The sequence below is a fragment of the Phocoena sinus genome, chromosome 12, assembly GCF_008692025.1.
Source record: "Phocoena sinus isolate mPhoSin1 chromosome 12, mPhoSin1.pri, whole genome shotgun sequence".
Classification (NCBI taxonomy): domain Eukaryota; kingdom Metazoa; phylum Chordata; class Mammalia; order Artiodactyla; family Phocoenidae; genus Phocoena; species Phocoena sinus.
Window position 1 is genome coordinate 77,780,894 of NC_045774.1, and position 19,693 is coordinate 77,800,586.

Here is a 19,693-nt window from a genome sequence, read left to right on the forward strand (position 1 = left end):
CTAAAGACACACACAGACTGAAAGTGAGAATATGGAAAATGTATTCCATGCAAATAGAAATGAAAAGAAATCTGGGGTAGTGATACTTATATCAGATAAAATAGACTGTATTTATTTATTTTCAAGATTAGAACACTTGTTTTACTGGGAAAAGTTCATACTGAAAACTACAATTACTCACTCTTACAACTTATAAAATAATAATTTGATATATAAAATGAATTGTTTTCATTATGTAAGTACAAAGGGTAAAAAAAATCCATATGGTGTATCATATATTTGCCATTCAGATAAACCTCAGATCCCTGAATTCTCCTGTTGTATGTTTTGCATCAGATTTTAAAAATCTCTTTGTCAAGGAAAACCAGGTTTTTAACTAGATTAAGTTTTTGCTTATAGCTGCAATCTATTAGAAGCTGTGTCTATATGATTAGAGCCCAGTCAAAACTAAGATAAAAAACTCAAGCCATTTCTTCTCTTTAGCCTTTTTTAATGTTACTTTTTTGTTATAGGAACCAACCGCTGATGCTTTACTGAACAGCCTAATCCTATCCATCAGTCATGACCAGTCCATCTTTCAGTCTCATCTATTCTGGTACTAAATACACACATACACACACACACAAAACAGTACAGATTTATTAGTATAGCATTTTCCCACACTCCAACCCTATAAACCACTTTAAATGAGAAAATTTTATCTTAAAATTTTACTACTTAAGGAGGCCTTGCTACTGCAACAGGCTATGGCCATGAAAAAATACTTTCCTCAATGCCATATCAAGTTAACATGAAGCTTAGAAAGAACTCACTTGTTAAGGTTATTAATTAGAAATTCTCACAAATAATACATATTTAAGAAATATTTTTGCTTTAAATAGCTGGAGGCTTAAAAAATATTTATTTATTGTACTTCTTTTAGAATATTGGGTCAGTAACAATTTTTACTAATATCTCCCTCTTTTCCTTAGTGCTTAATAGACCTAGTCCATTCCATCTGGGAAAAACAAAAACTTGATTAGGTTACTCAAATTGCTGAAGCCTTCTTATTATTACCTTATAAAGTGGTATTTTTAATATTCACATTCTTTTACAAATGCAGTATAAATGGCATAGATAGTTATAAGAAAATATTGGCATCTTATAGATAATTAGTTAAAAGAGTAAGTCTTGTTTAACTCTACAAGACACATGTAAAATATGAATATAAAACTATAACACCATTTAAGAAACATTTTCTCCCAAATTATTTTAGCACTTTGCCTAGTTTAACTCTATGAACATTGCCATAAAAATAAGTTCAAATTATTCTGAGGAAAACAGTTTCTTTGTAGTCCATCTCAGTAGCAGTGATTTTCTTCTGCTCATTTCCCAACTTAGGTGGATGTGTACAAATACCTGGGCTTGTCTTTTCCCTGAAGGCCATCTTCATAGTTGGGAAGGAAACAGAAGAAAGCACAGCCATCAGGATAATTGTGACTGCCCATCTGAAGACCTAGGCCCAGTTATAGATGTAGTGACAGGAGGGTTGGTATGAGGTTGAAAGTCTAGGTACTTCACATGGTAAATTACAAGGGAGATGATCTGGAACACAGCAGCCAGGGCCAGGAAGCCACCATTCAGTCTCAGAAGGACAAGCATTTGGGATCCACAGAGGGCAAAGAAGGAGAGGATGAAACAGATCACCAGGATGATAAAGCTACAGAAGGGCTTGGTGGCAGCTCCCCTTCCCCACATGCACGTCATGACGATCTGGCAGCCATCCTTGTAAGTCCTGCTGTAGCCACTCTTGTGAAAATATCACCATCACAGTGAGAACGTGTGGATATTGTCACTCGACTTAAGCCAGCTGTGGCTGGCCATCACGATGATGTCAGAGGTGATGGTGCTTAGCAGAAGCAGGTGCTGGCTAGGCTGCAGGACAGCATCATGTCAGTGCCAGTGTGGAGGAAAGGAGTACATGGGGATCAGACACCACTGGAGAGTGGCCCATGAGTGTGGGCAGCACAACAAAAAGGCCAGAATAGACTTTAAAACAAAGTCTGTAACAAGAGACAAAGAAGGACATCACATAATGATAAAGGGATCAATCCAACAAGAAAATATAACAATTGTAAATATATATGTACCCAACATAGAAGCACATAAAGCAAATATTAACAAACATAAAGGGAGAAATTGAAAGTAACAGAATAATTGTAAGAGACTTTAACTCTCACATACATCAATGGACAGATCATCCAGATAAAAATACAATAAGGATATATTGGCCTTAAATGACACATTAGATCAGATAGAATATATATAGAGTGTATATATATATATATATATATATAAAACATTCCATTCCAAAACAGCAGAATACACATTCTTTTCAAATGCACATAGGGCATTCTCTGGGATAGATCACATGATAGGCCACAAAACATATCTCAGTAAATTTAAGAAGACTGAAATCATAGCAAGCATCCTTTTTGACTGCAAGTGCATAAGACCAGATATCAACTACAAAAAAAAGTGGAAAAAACAAACATGTGGAATCCAAAAATTTGCTACTAAGCAACCAGTGGGGTCATTGAAAAGTCAAAGAGAAAATAAAGAAATACCTTGAGTGAAATAAAAATGGAAACACAACATTCCAAAATGTATGGGATTTAGCAAAAGCAGTTCAAAGAGGAAAATTAGAGCAAAACAAGCCTACCTCAAGAAATAAGAAAAATCTTAAATAAGTGACTTAACCTTACACCGAAAAAAACAAGGAAGAACAAAAAAACCCCAAAGTTAATAGAAGGAAGGAAATTATATTGATCAGAGTAGAAATAGAGACTAAATAAACAGGAGAAAGGATCAATGAAACTAAGAGGTGGTTCTTTGAAAAGATGAACAAAGTTAATAAAGCTTTAGACCAACTAATTAAAGAAAGAGGACCCAAATAAATAAAGTCAGAAATGAGAGAGAAGTTACAACTGACACCACAGAAATGCAAAGGATCAAAGATACTACTACGAACAATTCTATGCCTACAAATTGTAACAACTAGAAAAATAGATGAATTCCTGGAAACATACAATCTCCCAAGACTGAATTAAGAAGAAATAAAGAATATGAATAGAATGATTACCAGTAGTGACATTGAATCAGTAATCAAAAAACTCCTAACAAACAAAAGTTCAGGAACAGAGGGCTTCATAGGTAAATTCTATCAAACATTTAAAGAAGAGTTAACACTTATCCTTATCAAACTTTTCCAGAAAATTGAAGAAGAAGAATCACCTCCAAACTCATTCTATAAGACCAGCATCACCCTGATAATGAAACCAGATAAAGACACCACACACACACACAAAAAAATACAGGCCAATATCACTGATGAATATAAATGCAAAAATCCTCAACAAAATATTAGCAAACCAAATTTAACAACACATGAAAAAGCTCATACACCATGATCAAGTGGGATTTATCTCAGCGATCCAAGGATAATTCAATATCCACAAATCAATCAATTCAGTACACCACATTAACAAAAGGAAGGATAAAAATCGCATGATCATCTCAATAGATGCAGAAAAAGCTTTTGGCAGAATTCAACATCCATTTATAATAAAAATCTCAAAAAAGTGGGTAGTAAGGGAACATACTTCAATATAGTAAAGGCCACATACGACTAACCCACAGCCAACATCATGCTCAATGGTGAAAAGCTGAAACCATTTTCTCTAAGATCAGGAATAAGAAAAGGCTGCCCATTCTCACCACTTGTTTTCAACATAGTACTGGATATTCTAGCCACAGTAATCAAACAAGAAAAAAAAATGTAAGAAATCCAAATTGGAAAGGAATACATAAAATGTCACTGTTTGCAGATGATATGATACTATATATAGAAATCTTAAAGGCACCAACAAAAAACTATTAGAAACAATAAATATTTCAGTAAAGTTTCAGGATACAAAATTAATATACAGAAATTGATTTTATATATATATATATTTTTGGTTATATTTCTTTACAGTAACAATGAATTAGCAGAAAGAGAAATTAAGAAAACAATCCCATTTATAATTGCATCAAAAGAATAAAATACCTAAGAGTAAATTTAACCAGGGAGGTGAGAGACCTGTGCTTTGAAAACCATAAGATGTCAAAACAAATTGAAATTGACACAAACATATGGAAACATATACCATGCTCATGAATTGGAAGAATTAATATTATTAAAAAGGGGCATTGGCAATCTACAGATTCAATACAATCCCTATCATAATACCAATGACTTTTTTCAAAGAACTAGAACAAATAATTCTAAAATTTGTATGGGAACACAAAAGATCCTGAATGGCCAAAACAATCTTGAGAAAGAAGAACAAAACTAGAGGTACCCTGCTCCCTGATTTCAAACTATACTCCAAAGATACAGTAATTAAAACAGTATGGTGCTGGCACAAAACAAACACATAAATTAATGGAACATATTAAAGAGACCAGAAATAAACCCACACATATATGGGCAATTAATCTATGGCAAAGAATGCAAGAATACACAATGGGGAAAAGACAGGCTCTTATATAAATAGTGTTGGGAAAACTAGGCAGCTACATGCAAATGAATCAAACTGGACTACTTTCTCACACTATATGCAAAAGTAAACTATAAATGGACTAACAACTAAAATGTAAGACCTAAATCCATAAAACTCCCAGAAGAAAACATTGGCAGTATGCTCTTTGATATTTATCTTAGCAATAGTTTTTTGGATATGTCTCTTCTGGTAAGGGAAACAAAAACAAAAATACATAAATAGTTTTCATCAAGCTAAAAAACATTTGCACAGCAAAGGAAATTATCAACAAAACAACAAGGGCACTGACTGAATGGAAGAAGATATTAACAAGTGATATATCTGATAAGGGATTAATATCCAAAATATACAAAGAACACTTACAACTCAATATCAAAAAATCAGGGGCTTCCCTGGTGGCGCAGTGCTTGAGAGTCCATCTGCCGATGCAGGGGACACAGGTTCGTGCCCCGGTCTGGGAAGATCGCACATGCCACGGAGTGGCTGCGCCCGTGAGCCATGGCCTCTGAGCCTGCGCGTCCGGAGCCTGTGCTCCACAATGGGAGAGGCCACAACAGTGAGAGGCCCGCGTACTGAAAAAAAAAAAAATCAAACAACCCCGTTAAAAAACAGGCTGAGATGCAAGAGGGAAGAGATAGGGGAACATGTATATGTATAACTGATTCACTTTGTTATAAAGCAGAAAGTAACACACCATTGTAAAGCAATTGTACTCCAATAAAGATGAAAAAAAGGCTGAGGACCCGAAGAGACATTCTTACTAAGAAGACATACAGATGGCCAACAGGCACATGAAAAGATGCTCAACATTACTTATCATCAGGGAAATGCAAATCAAAGTCACAATGAACTACAACCTCACAAAAAGACATCAGATGATTAACAGCAAAAAGATAAGAAATAACAAGTATTGGTAAAGGTGTGGAGAAAAGAGTACCCTTGTGCACCGTTAATCGAAATGTAAATTGGTACAGACACAATGGAAAACAGTATGGAGGTTACTGAAAAAAGTAAAAGTAAAACTACCATACAATCCAGCAATTCCACTTTTGGGTATCTTTCTGAAGAAAACAAAAACACTAATTTGAGAAGATATATTCACCAGTATGTTCATTGCAGCATTATTTACAACAGTCAAGATATGGAAGCAACCTGTGTCCATTGATAAAGAAGAGGTTGTGTGTGTGCGTGTGTGTGTGCGTGTATAGGTATATGGATATACAACTTATTAACATTTTTTATTAGATTCTTTATGGGGCTCCCCAGAAAGTTAAGAATAATTGTTAGCAGAGCAAGAAAATGTAGGGTTATTGAAAAATGTGGTTGAAATGCTAAACCCCTCCTCTTCCTCATTCTTTAAGTCCCGGTCACCTTTGAGAATCTTTTCAGGTTCTTCCAGATGGAGGTATTTGTCTTGCATTTATGCTGTGTTTGCAGTCTTTCTACCACATGCTGTGTGGATGGTAATGCTGCAGGTGTACAGATGGGTTTTCGGGAGTGTTCAACAGTATCTTAAGAGAATATAAGGTGAACTTGGCCCGCACATTCTTCCTTTCTTAGAGGTTTTTGTGTTCTTCACCATTGCATTCCAGAGCCTGGCACAGTGCTTTGCACTTTGTAGGAACTACTTAAGTGCTCAGTAAATGAATGCATGAAGAATGAATGAATGAATGTTTCACCTTGCAGGATAATGCTTAGTAAAATATTTTTCAACCACATAGTTTTGTAAAAGTCTTTTAGTTAAAAGCGTACAAGTGAAAGAAAAATGTGTTATCTTAAAAGAGAAACTGCCTCTCTGTTCTTAACAAACTACTGCAAGATGCTGAATCATCAAAAAAGGCTAAGTGATATTACTTACTCAGGATGAAAAGTGCACTAATACATTCTAAGAAGATTTTCAACAGGAAAGTTCACAATTAAAGGTCATGGTACTTTAAGAGCCAAATAACGTCTCAGCACCAGAAAGCAAAGTTAAATGGGCAACCTCATTTTCTATGCTTTCTGCACAATTGTACTTCCATTGTCATTAATGTTTTAAATACAAATTTCCATACACTGGTCCTTCATGGGATCACATTTTCCTTCTAGAAATGCCTACTGTACTTTTGCACAGGATGGTGAAGGAAGATTTTTCTGAAGGGATGAGGTTATGATGAACTAAATGAGTCTTATGGAAGGAAGCCTAAAGCAGGAGGGAAGCTGGCAGGAGCTAGGGTGGGAAGGCCATGCCCCCCAGAAGGAAGGCATTGTTCTGGCTCTTGTGTCCTTCCCACTGAGTCCCTGCTATTCAGTGGGAATTGTGGTGAGGAAGAGCCTGGTGGGAATCCTGGCTGCAACCATGTGGGTTGGCAGTTCATAGGTCCAGAGGTAGAGACAGTAGACTTTTATGGGCATAAGACCTCAGTCTGGCCCACAAGATAAAGGGTTCTGATCCCTGTTCTATGTAATAAAGCCCTTACATCCTTTCAGACAAACATAACTAGCCCAAGTATCTCCCTTTACTCATTTGCAAAATAAACAATTCTTCAATTAGAATACAAAATCATTTTTTTTTTTTTGTTAGGCACATTTATGTCAACAAAGGCCAAGCTTTCATGTAAGGTTAGGATAATTTTTTTCAAATAATTTAGGCATTAATATAATAACAACAACAGATTTTGATAGCCTGAATAACTAAATTTGCAGTTTGCATTGATTGAATTCACTGGATAAGTGCACATTTCTCTTCTTTCTCCTCTCGTGGACCCGCAGCAGAGTCTTTGAACAAATGTTAAATGATGGAAAACTTTTGTTTATTGTGTAATTCAATAGCCCACCATTAGAGCTGCTCATTAGGAGGTTGTAAGATGCAGTGACAAGGAAAATTACAACTTTCTTGTGCTGACTGGCACAAACAGTGGAATTAATTCCTGTTGTCCCTCAGTCATACAGAAGTATGAAGTTGCCATGCAAGGATCAAACTGAAGATTTTTTTAGGGGAAGACAACAGAAAAGGGGAAAAAGAGAAAGATTGTGACAGAAGATTACGTTTATTGTGACAAGCTTTATCGCTCCAATATCAAGTTCGCTCCTTGGGGCTGAGTGAAGAGAAGAAAGAAGTACAGAGGCAAGAACCAATAAGAAAAGCCGTGTGATGGGAGCAGCAATATTTCCAATCATTTATCATTGACACTCCCAAATGAGTGTTTGGGAATTAAATTATCTTGTCATTTCCCTAAGGATTGAAGTCATGAGTAATGAAAAAAGAAATCAAACTCACACCCTCTTCTCTGTAAAATCAGCCTGTTATTCAAGCAAGTGAAGTCCATATCACGGCTGGTTCTAAATACAGGATTGTTTCATTACTTCTTAAACTCCCTGTCACGTATATCGGTTCTTGCTGAAAACATCAGATAAGATCGCTATCTGGTTTTGAATACTGCTCTGTGTAAATAATATGCTTGCCATTTCTAAACACGTGGGGACCCCAATAAAGAATTTTATTTGATAAATAATGGATTTATTTTTACACCAAGAGACATTTTTTCTTTTGGAATTGTGGATATATAAAAATCTCGATTCCTCCATTCCATTCCAAGTGCCAGCATTTATTCAGAACATAGTGAGGCACTATGCTGATGGTTTTACATGCATCATCTCACTGAATCTTCTTAAGGATATTTAGGTGGTATTGCTATGCTCTTTGACAGTCCCATCTCCAGCTGTACCTTCTCAATGTACCTGACGCCCAGACATATTAAATGTCCTAGTCCTTGAAATACACATATCATTTCCCGGCTTCATATATTTGCTACTCCCTCTTGCTATTGGGCCTGGGAATGTCTACTTATATTCCAAGATGCAGCTCAAACTGCAATTCTTCTGTTTGATGCTCCTAGGCTGAACTGGTTACTGATTCCCTTTGCTCTCCTAACGACTTACAAAAGCCTCTGGTTCCATTATATTGTATTTTTACTTATATGTCTATATCTTGAAGTGGATTTAACACTTTTAAGGACGTGGATTTTTATTTATTTATCTTTATAACTCCATGGCCTTAGCAGAGGTTCTGACCTATAAAAGATACTCTATAAATGTTTAGTAAATTGTTAAATAGTTGCAGTTAGTTTCATTGATTTATTAATGCCCTTGCATTAGCATCTAAATTTATCCTGAAAAGTGACACTTTTTTTTTGTTTCCATATTATTCTTAATTATAAGTATACTTGAATATTTTTCTGTGTTTCTGGAAAAAAGTTTTTGCTTGTGCACATGAAGGAGGAATTATATAACAAACTAATTAAAAAAGTACGTGCTCTTTTTAGGTGGACACTTACTCTTCACAATGCCCCATTTCCACAAAGACTTGATGAGAATTTCCAGATTTAAAGTAATTCACAGAATCAAAATGAGAAGCTGCGTGATATGCTGGAAAAAACATAGAATTTAGAACTCAGAGATATGACTTTGAGTCATAAAATTTCCCCCTGATCAAATGGGTAACTTTGGGGAACCCAGTTATTTTTAGCATCCGTTTACTTACAGAATCATTGTGAGGTTTAAGTAGAAGGACTTACTGAGTTATTGCTTTTCCAGATACTGGGTACACAGAATTGAATCAAACTGTCCAATCCCTGTCCTTATGGAGCTGACATTCCTGAGAGGGACTGAGACAATAACCAAGTACATATAAAACAGGCAGTGGTGATAGTGCTGGGAAGAAAACTGTGAGTGATACACAGTGGTGTGCTCTTTTAGTGAGGAGTACCAAGGGAGGCCTCTTTAGTAAGGGGACATTTGAGCAGAAAGGGTAGAGCAGTGAGAGCGTGGGCCAAACTGGTATGGGTGAAAATTGACCAGGCCAGAGGGGTCAGCTGTTATCATTCTTTGAATACTTGCTTTGAATGTCCCCAAACTTGGAAGACATGCTAGTGATGACAGTGGTCTCAGTGGAAGAAAGTGTGTACAGAGGGAGACTCTGCTCCCAGACGCGTTCCCTCTTCAGAGCACCCTTCCTGTAGACCCTCTGGCCTCACTGAGTTGCTGCCATTGAAATTCAAGACATTTGCCTTTCCCCAATAATGATAGATTGTCCAATTGCTAACACATTTGTGTGTTCCCATGTGTACTTAAAAAAAACAACAACATGAATTTAGAGCTCTTAAATTTGCTTTCATAGTTTCTTAAAGTCTGTTCCTTTCTCCTGTAAACATTGGCTAAACTGATCACTGCTTTGTATGTATACTGAAAGAAGCAACGAGAAAAGTAAATGCATAGACAGCTAATATTAAAATTAGCTTTGGGAACTCCCTGGCGGTCCAGTGGTTAAGACGCTGCGCTTTCACTGCGGAGGGCATGGTTTCAATCCCTCGTCAGGGAGCTCATACCCCACAAGCCCTGTGGTGTGGCTAAATAAATAAAATTAGCTTTGATACATAAAGCTTAGATACCTAGAAAAATGGCCCTTTAACTTAGCAGGTAATTGCAGTTTTGAATGTGAATAACCTCAGAGTATCTTTAATATTTTATTGGCCTAAGTTACCAACTTTCACTTTTCTCTGTTGTAGCAGATAAATAAAAAAGCAGAGATTTCCATCACAGCAGCACTATGCACATTGACATTTATTGATTTCCATTAGTATCTGAGGTGGCTGGCATTTTACTTTTATATGCTGCATTAATAAATTGTGCTTAGAGGCTGCCTGTGCATTTTTTATTGAGGCCCCTCATTTGCTCTTGACTGTTTCCAAAAATTCTTTTGAGTTTTGAAATTTGCTTTTCTCCTGTTCTTTGTTTTCTTTTTTGGGAAATGTACAACTAGTACCACATAAGTCTATTTCCCAAGGAACACTAAAGCACAGAGAGGCATATTCTATTTCAATTTGTGGAGGTTATTTAAAGGATCTCTTTGTTTCTCCTGTTTCTAAAGTCCAAAAGAACAATGCTTTGCATATGCTGAAACACAGTACTGCAAATCAAAAAGAGATTCATTTTGGCAGCTGGGTAACATTGGTGTGAATGAATGCTGTGTTTTCTGAGTGTTATTTTCAAAACCAGCCCTGACCAGTGGTCAAGTTTCCTTAAATCAACAGAAATAAGAGAAATAATAATGAAGTAAAATTTTAATAAAGTAATAAAATTTGAATACCTGACCTAAATCCAAGGTTACATCATTCAAATATTTTGGTGTTGTGTTCTTTTATGAATGATGGTCATTATAATTATTTTTATGCCTAGAATAATAATTATTTACTTTTTAAAATAAGAAATAGGGCTTCCCTGGTGGCACAGTCGTTGAGAGTCCGCCTGCTGTTGCAGGGGACACAGGTTTGTGCCCCGATCCGGGAAGATCCCACAGGCCGTGGAGCGGCTGGGCCCGTGAGCCATGGCCGCTGAGCCTGTGCGTCTGGAGCCTGTGCTCCGCAACGGCAGAGGCCACAACAGTGAGAGGCCCGTGTACCGCAAAAAAAAAAAAAAAAGAAATAGATTAACATGGTTCAAAATGTAAAAAAAAATATATATATATATATGTCTTTCTACATCTGTCTCCTATTTGCTACAGTTCCCCCAACCTACAAACATTCAGGTAATCACTGTCATTAGTATACTTTTGGAGTTCCTTTATGGATACGTAAGCAAAAACAAATATATGTTATTTCCCCTCTCCCCTTTTCCACAAAACAATAGCACATTATACACATAATTCTTCACATTGCCATTTTGAAATGATTTTGATAAATATATAGAAAATAATATATGAAATATATTTGTATTCATATAAAAATATATAAATGATTACCGATGCACTGAAAGTAGCAAAAAATGTATAGGATGGTCCCTTGTACCATTCATCCAGTTTACTCAGTGGTAACATGTTGCATAGCTTTAACACAATATTGAAGCCAGGAAATTGACATTGGTACAATCTACAGGGCATATTTAGATTTCACCAGTTTTACATGTATTTGTGTAAAATTAGTGAAATCTGGCAATCATTAATCTGTTCTCCATCTTTAAAATTTCATTTTGAAAATGTTATATACGTAGAAACTTACATATATACCTTTTGAGACAGGCTTTTTCACTCAGCATTGTCACCTTCAGATTCATCCAAGTGGCTGCATGTATCAACAGTTAGTTCCTTCTGACTGCTGTAGTTTTCACCATAAAGATGTCCCTTGGTTTGTTTAACCATTCTTCTATTGAAGGACATTGGGTTGTTTCTAACTTTTGGCTATTACAAATGTAAAGCTGCTATGAACATTCATGAATATTATGAACATTTACGTTAACGTAAGTTTTCATTTCTCTGGGATAATACCCAAGAGTAAAAGTGCTGGTGAAGTGACATATGCATGTTTAGGTTTATGAGAAACTGCCAAACTATTTTCCAGAACGGATGTACCATTTTACATCCCCACCACAGCATACGAGTGCGAGCATTTGGTGTTACCACTGTGTCTTTTAGCTACTCTGATACATGTGTAGTAGTATCTCATTGTGGTTTTAATTTGAATTTTCTTTATGGCTAGTGATGTTAGCACGTAATTATTTGCCATGTGTATGTTATTTCCGAAGATGTGTCTGTTCATGTCTTTGCCCATTTAATATTTGGACTTGGGGAGTTTACTATCGAATATTAAGAATTTTTTACATGTTCTAGATATAAGACATCTGTCTGATATATATACCTTGCAAATATTTTCTCCCAATCTGCAGTGGGTCTTTTGACCCTCTTCACATGGGCTTTCAAAAAGTTTTAAATTCTGATTAGATCTAATTTATCAATTTTTTCTTTCATGGATTGGGTTTTTGTGTCAAGGCTAAAATCTCTTTTATTGCTAGATCTTAAATATTTTCTTCTGATCATTTTTTTTCTAAAAGTTTTATATTGTTTCATATTTAATCCCACGTCCCAAACTGAGTTAATTTTTGCTTAAAGTGTGAGTTTTAGGTTGAGATTCTTTTCTTTTTTTTGTCTATGGGTGCCTAATTGTTCAAACACCATTAGTTGAAAATACTATCTTTCCTCCATTGAATCACTGTGTACCTTTTTTTTTTTCTAACATCTTTATTGGGGTATAATTGCTTTACAATGGTGTGTTAGTTTCTGCTTTATAACAAAGTGAATCAGTTATACATATACATATGTTCCCATATCTCTTCCCTCTTGCATCTCCCTCCCTCCCACCCTCCCTATCCTACCCCTCCAGGTGGTCATAAAGCACCAAGCTGATCTCCCTGTGCTATGCGGCTGCTTCCCACTAGCTATCTATTTTACATTTGGTGGTGTATATATGTCCATGTCACTCTCTCACTTCGTCCCAGCTTCCCCTTCCCCCTCCCCATATCCTCAAGTCCATTCTCTGGTAGGTCTGTGTCTTTATTCCTGTCTTACCCCTAGGTTCTTCATAACATTTTTTTGCTTAAATTCCATATATATGTGTTAGCATACGGTATTTGGTTTTCTCTTTCTGACTTACTTCACTCTGTATGACAGACTCTAGGTCTATCCACCTCATTACAAATAGCTCAATTTCGTTTCTTTTTATGGCTGAGTAATATTCCATTGTATATATGTGCCACATCTTCTTTATCCATTCATCCGATGATGGGCACTTAGGTTGTTTCCATCTCCAGGCTATTGTAAATAGAGCTGCAATGAACATTTTGATACATGACTCTTTTTGAATTATGGTTTTCTCAGGGTATATGCCCAGTAGTGGGATTGCTGGGTCATATGGTAGTTCTATTTGTAGTTTTTTGAGGAACCTCCATACTGTTCTCCATAGTGGCTGTGCCAACTCACATTCCCACCAGCAGTGCAAGAGTGTTCCCTTTTCTCCACACCCTCTCCAGCATTTATTGTTTCTAGATTTTTTGATGATGGCCATTCTGACTGGTGTGAGATGATATCTCATTGTAGTTTTGATTTGCATTTCTCTAATGATTAATGATGTTGAGCATTCTTTCATGTGTTTGTTGGCAGTCTATATATCTTCTTTGGAGAAATGTCTATTTAGGTCTTCTGCCCATTTTTGGATTGGGTTGTTTGTTTTTTTGTTATTGAGCTGCATGAGCTGCTTGTAAATTTTGGAAATTGATCCTTTGTCAGTTGCTTCATTTTCAAATATTTTCTCCAATTCTGAGGGTTGTCTTTTGGTCTTGTTTATGGTTTCCTTTGCTGTGCACTGTGTACCTTTATTAAAAATCAGTTGACTGTATTTCTATCTGGGTTATCTAGTCTGTTTGTTGATATATGTATTAACACCTTTGCCAATACTGTAGCTGGAATACTGTAGCTTTATAGTTCTGTACCTTTATAGTAAGCCTTGAATACTGAATACTTTATAGTAAAAATTGAATACTGTAGCTTTATAGTAAGACTTAACTTTAGGTATAGTAATTTCTCCCACTTTATTCTGCTTTATCAAAATAGTCTTAGCTTGTTTAGGTTCCTGGCTTTTCCACATAAATTTTAGAATAAGCTTGTGTATGTCTATGAAATACCTTCCAATTTTGATAGCAATTGCATTAAATCTACAGATCAATGTGGGGAGAATTGTATGTTAACTATGTTGAATCTCCAAACCATAAACATGGTATGTCTCTTAATTTATTTAGATCCTCTTTCTATCACCAGCATTTTGTAAGTTATAACATATAAATTCTGTATGTTTTGTTAGCTTTATACCTAAGTATTTCATTTTCTTTCGAGTGAGTATTGCACATACTTTTTTTCTTTTATCTTAGTAAGATATCATTAAAAATGTCACAGTTTATCGAGAGATTCCGCATTTCTTTTTACAGTTTCATTATATGGCATTATGAAGTACCATACTTTAATTAAGTAATGGTCTACAGATGGATACTTGAATCATTTCTAATTTATGGCTTAAAAATAATTATACATATTTGTGGTAAATTTATGTGTATCTGCATGACACATCCCCAGGAGTGAGATGATCAAATCAGAGAGTATGTGATTTGTAATTTTGGTATTTGACTATTGCCTTCCACAGACACTCTGCCTGTTTGTACTCCTACCAACAATGTATGAGAGCAACTGTTTCCACACAGCCTCCTCAACAGAGGACACTTTTACACAGTAAGTTTTAATTTAATTTTATCTTACATGTGAGTCATTTTAAGCAAGCTTTCATTTGCTTAGGGGCTGTTTGTGTTTATTTGTTTGCTTTTGGTTGGTGTGGAGATGGGCTGCCATTTCATGTTTTTATCCATTTTCCTATTGTGTTATGGGGATTTTTCTTGACTATTTACAGAAATCTCACTATATGTAAGGGAGGTCAACCCTTTCTCCGTGCCAGGAGTCAACACTTTTCCCGTTGTGTCGTTTGCCTTTTGACTTAGATTATGATGTGTTCGGCATGGTATAACAAACAATGTCACAATGAATAGTCATGTACTTAAAGCATTTCATACATGTGCACCACATCTGTAGGATAAATTCTTAGCAGTTCAAAGTTTATATACATTTGCAACAATATTCTGAAGACAGAGCTTTCAGAATATGTTGTTTTTTTCTAAGTTTTTTTGTAACTTAACACAATGGCTATAAAATCCCCACGAAGCATGTTTTTTAACTGGACAAACTGAAGCTAATATGGAAAAATAAACAAATGAATTTTTGGAAAATTCTCCAAAATATAAAGAGTCTGAGAAGACTAGTTCTACCAGACATGAAAACATAGTAAAAGTCCTGTGTAATTATATTAAGATGATGTTGGCAAATGAATAGACAAAACAATGAAATGAAATAGGAAGTTCAATAATAGATACAGCGACATGTAGAAATTTGGTATATGATATACCTTGAATCTTAAATTACTGAAGAGAAAATGGGGTCAGCTACATTAGGATACCATTTTTTACTTTTCAGCTCAGCAAATTTCAAAAGTTTTACAATTCTGTAAGGCTGTGGGAAAATAGGTCCTAATATATTGCTGGTAGGTGTCTAGGTGGCTACAACACCTGGGAAAGACCATTTGGCCATACTTTTTCTTGCTTGGCAGTGTGTATTTCTGATCTTTGACAAGGATTTTGTTCTTGTTTTAGTGATTATAAGTTTACAGAATTGTCCTCACCTTGTACTGTGTACTTTGTACACAGATTATAAATTTGCTACTCTGTACCATGATCTATCTCATGTGTCTTATTCTTCCTCTTCCCTCACCCTTTCTTTTCCTCTATACCCCAGTGTTATTCACCGTAAGTATTTTTTGAGTATGTCTTTGTACCTCTGCATCATAGCTTTTCCTTGACCTCCCCATACGTACTTTCCATCTAATTCCACGCTGATCTATGTCCCAGAGGCTACTGACAGGTACGGACCAACAGGTAGGTCCTTTGCCACGTGGTCTCCAGTTAGGTTCAGGAGACCCGAAGGAGGGAGGAGAATGAAGTCAGGGACCTTCTGAGAGGTTACCTCAGACTGCTGTGCTCTTTGATCTTTCAAGGTAGCCTTCTTTATAGAACTTTCTCCTTCAGGTTCTAACACCTGCTCCTTATGGTCATATTTTTGCATCCTAGGGTGGTAACAGCTCTGCTGTTAATATCGTCACAGTGCCCACACCTTTGAAAATATTCTCTTTATAAGCCTTCCTTGAAAGACCCTAATTTGAGTGTGAAGCTTATTATTTCATGCCGAGTACCTGAATAATTCAACTGTTACATATGTGTATTTAGATCCATGTCTTATCTGCAATTCTGATATATAAAAAGTTCTAAAAAGTAAATTTTGGGGGGGTAAATTTGTTACAAATTTTCTTCTTGGCAAAATCTGAGCAAAACTCTACAGTCTTTTTTCCTATGATGTAGAATGAATAGTCATATGTTCCACTGCAGACATATTTTTTAAAGCTGGTTTAGCTGTCTTCTTACTATGGAGAATTCTGTATATACACAAAAGTAGGAGAGTATAATAAACCCCCATGCATCTATTTAACCAGTCCCAGCAACTATCTATTCATGACCAATCTGGTCCCATTTATACCAACATTCATTCTTTCCCAGGGCCCAATCAGGCAACAGAAACCACACAGTAATTAAAACAGGAGAATTTTAGTATAAAGAATTACTGTAATAAGACACTGGAATAATCAGAGATTGGATAGTAAAAAGTAAACATTTTGTAGTATTAAAGGGAAGAGGAGGGTTAGAGCACGTTTTAAGATTTTACACTCTAGAGAATACATTTTTTGTTATAATAGAGACAACAAACATGGCCCTGAAAATATGGCTCTGGCCAAACTATGCAATTTTTATGCATCTCCCCAATTTTTGTTTCTCTGAATTAATTAGTGTGGAGAAAGGTTTCTGCAAACAGTCCTGGTAACCCCAATCCCTATATCTGCTGTTAAGTAGGCAGTGTAATTATTTCAGGGTGAGCCTCTCACCTACAGGAAGTGAATTTTTGCTGGTGTTTCTGAATTTTCTTCATACTTCAACCTCATGTGTTTCTATTCTTCTTTTCACTTTCTGCTTAACATCAGCATTTATATTTAATTTGGCATCTGCAGATTATAGATTACACTTATCTCTTTATTTTGCAGAAAATGAAGTTTGGGTTTTTGTACTTTTTCCTCCCTGCTGCTCTTCTATAATTTTTCGGCATAAGCAGAGAAGAAAATTGCTCATTTGATTTTTAATGTCCACACTCAGTAAAGGAAAAATTTGGCAATCTTATATTTCTAATTCTCTCTCTCTCTCTCGAAACTTGGGTAATAGAAATGTAAAGACTGGAGAACCAGTTACACTGTGAATAAATGCAAATTTTGGAGATACAGAAATCTGAATTACAATCTTGCTTTCCTACTTACTGTTTGTGCAACTTACTGTGTTGAGCAATTTATTATTACTGAGCCACAGCTTCCTCAGATATAAAATATGGATAATAATAACCATTTTATAGGATAGTTGTAAAGACTACATGAGGAAAGCTATGCCCAACATTTGCCCTCTTAGATGTTCAACATTTATTAGTGTTCCCCTGCTTTCAAGGACACTACTGAACTTTTTAGCAGGTGCTTAAGTAGTATAAAAAACCTTTTTTTAAAATGATGTATTTATTTGTTTGTTTATTGGCTGCGCAGCATGTGGGATCTTAGTTCCCTGACCAGGGATCGAACCTGCATTCCCTACGTTGGAAGCGTGGAGTCTTAACCACTGGACTGCCAGGGAAGTCCATAAAAAAATCTTTTTTTAAAAAAAAAAAACTAAATTCATCTAAGTAATTCATTTTAATATCTTAAACAGTCGTGCCTCTTGGTAAGGGGGGAGATCAATACATGATCAGTATGTAAATGGATGTAAATTGTTATAATCTTTGGAAAAGTAGAAAGTCTGATTTTTAAGGGAAACATAGGCATGAAACGGAAGTTTATTCTTGTGTCAGATATCACACCAAAATGCAAATTTATGATTAAAAAAATAGATTGCCTAGGTGCCTTCAAAAACATGATTGGGATTGCATTGCCTTCACTTAAGAGTTCTATAAACATGAGATCAGGTAAAAAAAATATATCACTATCTTCTTCCCTTCTTTTATTTGTGAAAAATACAAGTCATCTCCACAGATTGCTGAGAAAATTTTCTGATGCTTCTAGATGATTCTAACTTTATGTATTCTATTTATGTAGTGCTCAATGGCTTCTGAGAATGTAAAGTATAATATAGAAAATTTTCTGACAGTTTATTTTATGAAACTGTAGTTTTCATATTTCAAGGAAGGAATGAAAGGAAATGAATGAGACAAGAAACAAGAATGTTTAAAGGAAGGATGGTTGATAATAAGGTCAGCAGTTTCCTGGAAGCTTGCACAGAATATATTTCTGTCTCATTTCCCTTTTCACCACACGCATATACACATACATTCGATACTGTACACTAACATAGATGCGAGAAAGGACAATAGAGGTGCATTTTCCCATTTTTTTTTTTTTGGTGGTACGCGGGCCTCTCACTGTTGTGGCCCCTCCCATTGCAGAGCACAGGCTCTGGACGTGCAGGCTGAGCGGCCATGGTTCACGGGCCCAGCCACTTTGCGACATGTGGGATCTTCCCAGACCGGGGCACGAACCTGCGTCCCCTGCATCGGCAGGCGGACTCTCAACCACTGCGCCACCAGGGAAGCCCGCATTTTCCCATTTTTGAAATATTAAATTCATATACATACAAATAGTACTGTTCTTGTTTTCCTTGTGCTCTAAATACATACATTCCCTGTCTACTGATAATCCAGTGCAGGGTGAAGCAAACATTTTTATTTACTTTTAGGATACACAAGTCTCTTCTACATGTCTCATTTATATTTTAATTATAAAAAGGCATTTGAAAGATAATGTGGTTTTTCTGAAAGAACTCTGTGTAGTTTCTCACAAATAACTGGAAAAAACATCCAGCTACAATACTTTATTAACTTCAGAGAACAACCTTCTTTCATGTCAAATGATGTGTATTTTCACTTTGCTATGACTTAAAAAAATTCACAGATCACATTATTTCTCTTCAAAATTAAAATATATCTCTACTTAGAACCCATAAGTAAGTATCAAAACATGAAAACATGAGAACCTTAATTCTATGGATAGATTTGAGCTATGAATCATTATGACAATGATGCTTGGTTTTTGTAAGACTATATTTTCGAAAGTGTTTTATGAAAGTGTCACTTTTCTTCTGTAAAAATCTCATTTATCATGTAGAAAGAAAACATGGTAATTAAAATGTCTTGCTTATAAAGACTCATTAAACGATAATTCCAGAAAAGGAATTTTGAAAATAATTCTAATTCAAAGTGGAATTTAGTAATTTATACATATAAGTTAAATTCAAATTATATACTTATTTTTGAAAATTAACATTTGAAGTCTAGTGATACATTTTACATTATATATCTTTAAAGTATCCTTTGTGGGCTTCCCTGGTGGTACAGTGGTTAAGAATCTGCCTGCCAGGGCTTCCCTGGTGGCGCAGTGGTTGAGAGTCCGCCTGCCGATGCAGGGGACACGGGTTCGTGCCCCGGTCCGGGAAGATCCCACATGCCGCGGAGCGGCGGGGCCCGTGAGCCATGGCCGCTGAGCCTGCGCGTCCGGAGCCTGTGCTCCGCAACG

The 19,693-nt window shown here is 35.9% G+C and overlaps 1 pseudogene; it reads right to left on the bottom strand.

Annotated features, from left to right (window-relative positions):
• Positions 1-1,376: 1,376 nt before the first annotated feature.
• Positions 1,377-16,107, bottom strand: LOC116763331 (annotated as a pseudogene).
• Positions 16,108-19,693: the final 3,586 nt, after the last annotated feature.